At 46.9% G+C, this 10,000-nt stretch overlaps 1 protein-coding gene across 1 annotated transcript in view; it reads left to right on the top strand.

Annotated features, from left to right (window-relative positions):
• The first annotated feature begins 8,871 nt into the window (after positions 1 to 8,871).
• LOC125950633 (uncharacterized) overlaps positions 8,872 to 10,000 on the top strand; it is a 91,367-nt gene continuing 90,238 nt past the window's right edge. The window contains exon 1 of the mRNA XM_049678801.1: positions 8,872 to 10,000. This exon is cut by the window's right edge and continues 671 nt beyond it. The gene's annotated coding sequence lies outside the window, so the exon portion shown is untranslated.

Genomic DNA, 10,000 nt, shown 5'->3' with positions numbered 1-10,000 from the left:
ACTGTAGCCTGTTGAACAATTTCATTATCTAAATATTGTAATTTTTTTTCCATGCCATCTTTAAGAAACTTAACTAGAGACTCTACTTCATCTACTAGTCCTGATCGTAAAAAAAAATCTAACTTTTTGATCATAAGATCTGTAATTACTCTAATTTTTGATAATGTTACAGCTTTCTCTGCCGAAATTTCTATAGTAACTAGATCAAAGAATTTCAATACATCTATGGAATCTTTAATTATTACCCAATCTTTTCGGTTTAATTGTGTTAATGAACATGATAATAAAGGAAGTGTCGCAAGAATCGGATCTTTGTTTTCGTAGAACCTTTCTAACATATGATAAGTGCTATTCCATCTTGTTACTACATCTAATATAAGTTTGTTTTGTGTAAAACCTAACAGATCTTGAAATTCTTTTAATTTATTTAAAGCAGCAGGGCTTTTTTTATAATATTTAACTATGCCTTTAACGACACTTACAGTACTTCTGATAGAATTGTTTAATGCATCTTGGACTATTAAATTTAAAGTATGTGCAAAACAAGGAAGATTTGTTATATCAGTTAAATTTACAGCACGCTTCATGTTGGCCGCATTGTCGGTAACAATACATACAATATTATGAGCGATTCCAAAATTGCTCATAACTGATTTAAACCACCGTGAAATATTTTCCGACGTATGTTTGTTAGAAAACTCCTCACATTCAAGAAGAAAACTTTTTAGGTTCACCTCTCCACTGATGAAATGAGCAGTCGCAGCTAAAAAGCTTTCGTTTTGTAAATTGGTCCACCCATCTGCGGTAAGACAAACAGCTACTGCATTAGCGACTTCGTGTTTTACTCTTTCTAACAACTTATCATAATTTGAATTTAATAATGTTGTACTTAAAGTTTTCCTTGTTGGGAGGTTGTAATTTGGATTCAAATCGTTAATAAACTGTTTGAACGCTTCTGTCTCGACTAAACGAAAGGGCAATGCATTGGTGCATATTAAATTTAATAACTTATTATCTAAACTTTTTTTTCTATCTACATTTAATGGATTAATTATATTTACATATTTTACAAGCGAACTTTGGACCTGCATTTTATGTTGTGATGTTGGACCGGTGTTGCCGTCGTCATTGGGTCCAGGTCCAGGCGTGGCCGAGGTATCGTTAGCCGGAGTATTGCGCGCTATTGCCACGGTGGGGTGTGCGGTTTTAAAATGCCGTATCATATTATACGTTGATTTATTCTTTATCGATATCTGTCGTTTGCATACTGTGCACCGCACTTTTTCTGGTGCAGATGCAGATGAAGATTCAAAGTAGCACCAAATGTCACTTTTTGGGTTTGATGCCATTTTGATCAATGTTTATGTGAAATTTTTAACTATGAAATCGGCACGGATGATGCCAGTTTTTCCAACACTATGTCGCTATGAATTTCGGTCACTCAACGGATGGCAGTTTTTCCAACACTATGTCGCTATGAATTTCGGTCTATGGCACTATGATCAGCTGGCAGTATTGGCACTATGATCAGCTCACTCAACTTGTATCTCTATGTTCAGCGATCCGTAGCTTTTGACTTGATAAACACGAGTGATAAGCGGTAAAAAAAGGTAAGTCGCACACCGCATAATTGTGCTGAGGACCGGAAATCAGCTAAAAGAGCTAAAGGAGCTGAAAGAGCTGCGAGCGTGTTAAAAGAGCTGCGAGCTGCGAAAAGAGCTGGGAGCTGCGAAAAGAGCTGGGAGCTGGTAAAAGAGCTGCGAGCTGCGAAAAGAGCTGCGAGCTGGTAAAAGAGCTGCGAGCTGCTAAAAGAGCTGCGAGCTGGTAAAAGAGCTGCGAGCTGCTAAAAGAGCTGCGAGCTGGTAAAAGAGCTGCGAGCTGCGAAAAGAGCTGCGAGCTGGTAAAAGAGCTGGGAGCTGCGAAAAGAGCTGGGAGCTGCGAAAAGAGCTGCGAGCGTGAGAAAAGAGCTAAAGGAGCGAAAAGAGCTGCGAGCGGGGGCTCGCGCTCCGCTCTTTTAGGTGAGCGGGGGCTCGCGCTCCGCTCACTGAAAAGAGCCCATTTACCCAACACTAGTTACGCATCGTCTCCGCCGTGAGCGAATTTTTGTAAACAATGTTTATGCCACACCGATAATTTTAGCGACTAAGTATACGTTTTATATATCAAGAAATATATCTGCTTAGGGTGTTCACCAACAATGGGCTCTGCGATGCAATGATTTTTCTTCAGCAGCCGAAGAACGTCGATGCCTAAGTCGATTAAGATTCGATTCAAAACATCAAAAAGAGACAGCAGCATGATCACACCAAACACACTACTTGGAGTATTGGCACCTTCCTAAAAACAACTCTACAATATATTTTGCGGTAAATACAGTAAGAGTAGTATTTTGCGCCTAATAGACGAAACATATAATGGTTACAATTCAGGCTTTTTTTCTTGCAGTTTTAGTGAAGAGGAAAAATAAAGTCTCCAACTGCCCATTTATGGATTCTGCGAAAAAGTTCAGATGGAAGAGTTGAAATATTCATATGCTCGCGCATTTAATCAAGGTAATGTTAACTTCCTTAACAACACTAGTCGCGGTATTGTTGATATAATGTTTCGTATAGTATCTTCCAGATGTTGCTTACTTCAAACTCTCAAACCTCGATATCAGATGATGGGAAACAATAATTATTGCTCGTTAAATGTTCGTAGGTCCAATTTTGGCACTCGTGGTAAAGTAATGAACATTAAAATAATGTCATAAGCGTTCCTGCGCATGGCGTTTTTATTAATAAAATAAAACGAACAAATAATAAATAAATTAAAAAAAAGTTTAATTACTCTGCGTTTAGTCATTAGACATTTTAATCAGGCAACAGATGTTACTTATTCACTTCCTTTTTAGGCGTGACAACAGACGCGCGGTCTTGGCCTGATATAGAAGATCCTTCAAAAGGTCGATGGGTGCGTCGCGTTGTATCGGCTTCTCCAGCGTCGCTCCTCACACGGCGGACCATAATAAATCCTTATAGATATTAATGAACTTAACTGTAAGCACCCAAAGGGCTATGACATTGGGTGTTCACAACTATTTTTGAAACACATAAATAAATAGTTCTTACTGCTACTATTATTACTACTTCTACTAATAGATTAACTAATTTAAATAATGTTAAATTAACGCAATAATATGTGCCGTTTGAATCGTACTGATAAAGCAAGCAAATAAAGCGTATTTCATTTCTGAACAGAAATGCTTCATGAATTGCTTTCAATTTGGCTTATAATTACCTTTATTGGACGGAAAAGTTATTAAATTCAATGCAATGTTTATGCAAGAGAGGTAGTCTTAACGGCTGATTTGGGGATATTACTATTTGCTAAGGTATGTGATAAGTTTTGATAAATGCAGATGATTGAGAAAGAAAAGGCTGAGAAACCATGAATAATGCTACACCAGCTGCTTTCTAAATTGGCTTTAAGACAGAATTTTTAAAGATTAAGCTAGGTATAATTTTTTGCGCGTAAATTTCCCAGTTACATTAAATTTTTGTCTTCAAAACTTGAAAACTTTTGGTACCGTAAAACACAAGTGGGTTTTGCGTGGTTCCTTATCATTTTTGGTCGTTTTAAGGTACAGTAAGTTGTGTGAAATGTTATCTCTTTTTCAGATTTTCGTACATATTTAAATTATGATAGAAAAAAATAAATACTTCAATCAGTTCCTCCGTGGCTTTGTGGCGCACCGATCAGACTAGCGCTTAGTCGTAAGCACGGTTCCATTCGGTTTCCTCGATTGCGAGTTGTGCCTTAACTTTCACCTCTTTCAGGCTATGTCCGTAGAATGTGAGGAGCATATCAACGCCAAAGTCGACGACCAAACTCCCTGGTACACACAGAACACCCTTCTGCCACGATGGAGGCGCTTGGTGCAGGTTTATTTCGGAAATTATATTTTGGCGAAGAATTTCCGCGAGACACTTTCCTGTAGGTCCTATACTTTGTAAGAGTGAAACCGAGGGGTTCTGGCCCAATTAAATCTCCTCAAGGACTCATAAACTGCGCCAAACGCGTACCATGTAAGGCGATTTTTTTAAAAAATCTGCAACTATGCCATTTCTGCTTCGATGGATGTGAAATTTTCACAGGATACTTTTGAAAGGTTAAAATTTTGGTAAAAAATGTGAAAATAAATCCATCAATTCGAAGAAATTTGTACTAATTTAAAGAAAAAATCTACTCGAAATCGTCCTATTTAGCGCATCTAGCGGCTCCTAAACGAAACTTTATTGTTCACTAGCGCCACCTAGGCAAAAAATACGAGAACCATTATTTGAATCAGTCGTTTATATACAGTGACGGCGAAAGTAAAATCCACGTGATGATTTTTTAGCAAATTTTTCCAAACTTAATCCCGAGAAACTGATACAAAGTATACACATATCCTTTTCTGGGACTCATCGTTTATTGTAGGGTTCTATATAAAAACGCTTCATCGCTTTGGAGCCTTCGTTGCCATCATTCCTGGCCAAACAACTCAAAATTTAATGCATAAGTCCAACTAATATTAAGTGTAGCTTAAAACGACTTGCTTAAAATGTTTATAGACAAAGGTGAGTCTTGTTTGCCTTTTTGCAAAGTTGATGAAAGGCATTTGTTGGTTAAATAGCCATTTAATCTATGGCCAGACATGTGTCGGCATTTTCAATAGAAACACTTTTACACATAAGCACAATAGGGTGATTCAAGGGTATTTTCGTTTTTATCTGATCATTTAGTTGCATTTAAACAATCAGATGACGTTACTTTCCTATTCTCCCCTTCGAAAGAAACTTTCCGGCACAAAAGGGTTAAGCTTAATTTGATTGAATCCAGCAGCAGTTAAAGCTCCTCGATCGATCTCGAGCATTTCGAGTGCAACACTCACAGCACTCACTCCGTTTGCGAAACTTCTTCTTCTTCTTACGCCGTCGTTTTCCTCTCACCGTGGATCTCCCCCCATAGGTGGTTCATCGTATGTTGGGACCAACGACGATGACGGCGACGACGACGACGGCGAGATTCGCAATAAACACGAGTGCCCCGATCGGGTTAAAAATAAAAACGTTGCCCACCGTGATGGTCGTCGTGCGATGCAGATCGTTCGCTCGTTCGTGTGTGTAAGTGGGGAGCACGGAGCCGGAGATTTCGCGAAAAGACGGGGGGGCACACTACGAGATTCGTGCGTGCGTGCCGTGCCGTTCCGTGTCGTGCCGTGCCGTTCCGCGGCTTATCGTTATCAAAACGGCCAAAGCTCATACACCGATTAGTGTATCGGCCTTCACGAAATCCACATTCCTACGACGTTGGCGACGACGACGACGACGACACAGAGACTACCAACGTCCCCATCATCTGCTGTCCCCGTACGTGTGCGTTCCGGCGAGTCTGACGGTCAATCCCGGTCGGGAACCGGGATCGAAAACTTGTTGCATCCCATCCAGAGTGTCCGCGTCCGCGGGGGTGCACCACACGCACCCTCTTTCTGTCCCACAGTAGTTGCTGCACGATGTTTGCTGCTACGCGAGGCTCAGGGTTGAGGGCTCGGGTGCTGAGGCTGTGCTGTGCTGACCTACAACAACTTTCCATTCCCCGATTGGCGCGCGCTCTCGTTCGTGATCTATTTGGGTGTGCAACGACGACAACGACGACGACAAACGCCCAACAGTGTACGTGCGTGTGTGTGTGTACGTGTGTGTGTGTATTGTGTGCAGCAGTTGCAGCGCATTTATCATTCGATATCAACCGAGAGCACAAGATGAGAAATTCCTGTTTTTGCTCTTTATTTGTCGAAGAACGCAACGAAAGGGATGGGGAGGGGGTGCGCTATCACCGCTGCTGCTGCTGGTGGTGGTGGTTGAGTGGGTTGTTGTTCGACTTATCTTCCTGCTGCTGCTGCTGCTGTGACTGCTGCTACTGCTGGGGATGCAATCGGTGAACATGGCAACAGTCACAGTAGCCGCTGACGATGTGGATGACGAAAACAAAAAACCGAAAAAAACAAAAACCGAACGTTCCTGGCCACGAGTCGAAAGGTGAAGTCGAGGACACTTTTGGGGCACGATAAAGTGCACACGGAAGAGTAGGCCGTGACGCTCGTCGTCATCGTGGTCGTTGAGTGGCGAGAACGCGAGGAGTGCATACTTCAGCGCGAAACAAGTGCAGAGCCTGTTCACCGGCCACAGTCCCAGGCCCCAGTGTGGTGAAAAGTGGTGCCAGTTTCAGTGAGAATTTGATTATCCAACGGCACCCACCCCACCAGGTGCAGCAAGATGGTGGTGGTGGTGTTGCACTTCCGTTCAGGTTCGCCTGGTCCGCATCCATCCATCCATCCATCCATCCATGCGTCCATCCATTGGGTCCAATGGGCATCCTTGGCCATTCTGCATACCAGCTGCAATGAAAAGCGCGAGCGCAAAAATGCACTTCTGCTGCTGCTACTGCTACTGCTACAAACACTGCACGGTGCAAGGCCAGGGAGCCGACCAACCGACCAACCAACCGACCGCCTTACACCGAAGACGTTCCATTCCTTCCGTTACCGCCCCTCGCCGCCGTCATTGTACCGCCCGGTTCGTCCGGTTCGTTTCAATAATAAAAAGTGCATTCAGACGACTACCGCTACCGCCACCACCAGCAGTACTCGTTGTTCAATCACCCTCGTCTGTCAGGTCCACCACCCCTGCGCCTCCATCTAGCCCCTTTAAACACCTACCTCGACCGGCACTCGAATGCAGTTGCATGCGGTGCAACGGATGGCGGTGTGTTCGTGCATTCGAATGCATCCCCCCGGTCGGTCTATCTGCGTGTGTGTGTGTGTACGTGTGAAACGATGGTTTCCCCCGCTCGCAACACACACACGCAGACATGCAGGCGGATCCACATGGCCGCACCGCCACCAGACACCACCGCCGCTACCGTTCCTATAATTAATGCAACAATGTTGCTCTGCTGTTCATTACACCGTTCCGCTCTCCCCTTCCTCACTAGCACCCCTCTTTTCACTCGTCGCAATCGTGCATGCCGCGGAGACTCGTCCCCCCCCCCCCGCCCCGCGGAACACCCCCTTAAAACCCCCTTTTGCGATGCAGTTTTTGTCTCCTTTTCCTTCTCGTTCTGCTCCTTCTGCTGCTGCTGTTCGTGTGTGCATTCAACTCGTTTCAACGCTGCTCCTTCGCTTCGGCCCTTCCTTCACCTTCGGTTTGGGGCCACTCCGGCTCACTTCTTCTTCTTCTTCACTTCGGCTGCACATACATACCGCGCACCCCCCGTGACGTTGGGCGTCTCCATTCTCTGCTGTTGGGGCGCTCCGCTCGGTGTGCTGGTCGTGTTGCGGTGAAGCGCAAATCATCGCGTTACCATGACGATGCCGCGGCTTGCTGCTGAGTGCCTTTCAGGTGAGTTCATGAATGAATGCCACCAGCAAACTCAATTCCGCGTTTGTGTGCGTGCGTGTGCCTACATATTGGCCGTCGTCGCCACCGCCGTCGTCGCTGTCTCCGCCGTTTGGTTTGAATGTTATGATGTTGATGATGCCGCGACGACGGTCAAAGTGTTGGAGGAGGAGGAGGAAGGGAAGACGGTGGCGAGGGGATCGAATCGCCGGATCAAAACAACAACGAAACATATGTTTTCGTCGGTTCGCCCCCCACTCCGCCCGTCCGGTCCTACGGGGAGTCGCAGCATTGATGCATGCTGATGGGCCGCACAACAATCGAACTGCGTCCTGTAATCACGACGTGATGACGAGAGACAGAGCGCAGCAGCAGCATGCCCTCGTATCACCTGTTCCTGATAGCAGCAGCAGCAGCAGCAGTTGCTGCACTGGACACACAACAGCACGCTTGCCGGAGATAAGACGGAACCCCCAGACGGTGATGGGACCTCGTTTTTTTTTGGGCCAAGATAAGATTTGCGTGCCACAAATGTGTGTAAAACGTGTGTGTGTGTCTGTGTGTGTGCTTCGGGATGCAACAATGCTGCGCAAGGGGTCATTGTACGCCAGAGAGGAACGTACGTATGTCCCCTCAAACTGTCCCCAGCCGGGGTTTCAAGGTTTCAAGGTCCAACGAGGAGGAAGAGGATATCACACTTTCACCATCGAGCCAAAGCAATCCTTGAAATATGATCACACGACACGGGACACGGGACAGGGACGGCACAACACAAGGCACTTGACCTGAACTGCGACGAGGCGACGATCATCTAGTGCTCTGGTGCTCGCTGGTGACGCCAATAGCTGCTCCTCGGTAACGCGGAAACCTCGTTCGCTCGCTCGCTCGCTCGCTCGAGACCCTCGTTTTTTTTTGTTTTGGTTGCTTTGTGTGCGTGATCATGCGACACACGTGCTCTTGCGACGACGACGACGACGACGGCGACAAGAGATAGCGGAATGGGGGGTTTCAGCGAAGGTCTTTGCCTGTGTGCGAATCACGCGCGCACACGCAACAAGCATCGCATCCGTCGCTCTCCAATACACAAGCAAAAGCCAGCGGCAGCGGCAGCATTTTATGTAAATCATCATGCTGCTCGCCGCCGATGGTAACGGGTTTATGTAGTCGTCGCGCGTGTTTTGGGGGGCGCCAAACAAGTCCTCGAAGTTTGCGTTCGCGTTTGCGTTGTCTCTCCGTTAGTGGTAGTAGTAGCAGCAGCAGAGCGAGCTGTTATGCGCCGCGTGGAGCAATGTTGCGATCATCGTCGTCGTCGTCGTGATGTTCGCACATACATAGAGCAGCAGCAGCAACAGAAGAGCGAACGAGTGAACGAGCGAGCGAGCGAGCGAGAGAACTGCGACTTCGTGCAACGAGCGGCGTGTCAACCTTGTTGCATTTTCTGGTGTCGTCGTCGTGGTCGTCGTCGTCGCCGTCGCCGATGCACTTCGATGCGAGCGCACATTCGGTGAGCGGCTGCAGTGAGCGAACACGCCGTGGGGAAGCTGCTGGCTGCTGCACAACCTCATCGTCCGTCGTACCGTGCGCATCGTTTTCGCATTCGGTTCGTGCGCGCCTCCTTCGATCGAATCGATTCCTCGCCATCGTCGTCGTCGTCGAGAACGCGAGTTGGTCATTAGTGGTTGGTGTTGTCGGAAGCGTAGAGTCGAAGAGTACGAATAGAGCTACCAGAGACCAGAGCCCAGAGACCAGAGACCGGGAGAGACTCTGCTGCACTGCAACTCTCGTTGATCATCATCACTCGTCGATCAGGACGGCGTTCTCCAATTAATCCGCGATCCAGATTTAGTCGCAGCGAACACTTTTCTTTCACACAGGCGCGCGCGGCCGCATTCAATTGACCTTTCTACACACACACACGGTATTGGTTGGTTGTCCCCCAGTGTGGTGGCCCCCCCGGTCGATTGTGACTGTGTGTGTTGGCGTAGTTGAGCTGCAAACGGGATTATCGCGAGTAAAGAGTGCAGCAGCTACTACTGCAAGGGCCTTGTCGCCGTCGTCGCCGTCTAGATTTGCTTTACGCGCGCGCGAGTCCGATATTCGAACGCGGGCGAGGTTTTAAATCATCGTCGCCAATCGTTTGTCAAAACAGTGATAACGCAGCAGAACCGGGTGAACAGAGGAACCAATTGTGTGCGTGTGTGTGTGTGTGTCTAGCGTCTGGTGGCGTCTGGAGGGCACGTGTGAATTCCCGGTGGTCAGTTCAGTTCCGTTTTTAAACCACCCTCCAGGAAGGGGCTTCTGGGACCGACTGTTTGTACAGCAAACCTATCCGTTGGCAAACATTAACGGCTTGTCGCTTTGTGTTATCGCGCCTGCCGGGCCTGCCAGCAGCAGAAGCACACGTGGGCCGCGAACCTGATCAAAAGGCGCGCGCGAGGAAACCGTGTAACCGATTCGTGGTTTATTCGTTTCGACAGTTCGTGGTGAGATCAATCGATCGGAAGGTGATTTCGAGTGTGTCGCGCGCCGCGAGCGCGAGTGTCAGTTGCGGGTTGCGTCCATCCGTCCGTCCGTGCGTG

The sequence above is a fragment of the Anopheles darlingi genome, chromosome 2, assembly GCF_943734745.1.
Source record: "Anopheles darlingi chromosome 2, idAnoDarlMG_H_01, whole genome shotgun sequence".
Classification (NCBI taxonomy): Eukaryota; Metazoa; Arthropoda; class Insecta; order Diptera; family Culicidae; genus Anopheles; species Anopheles darlingi.
The sequence above is the reverse complement of the archived record's forward strand: the minus strand, read 5'-3'. Positions and strand labels throughout refer to the sequence as shown.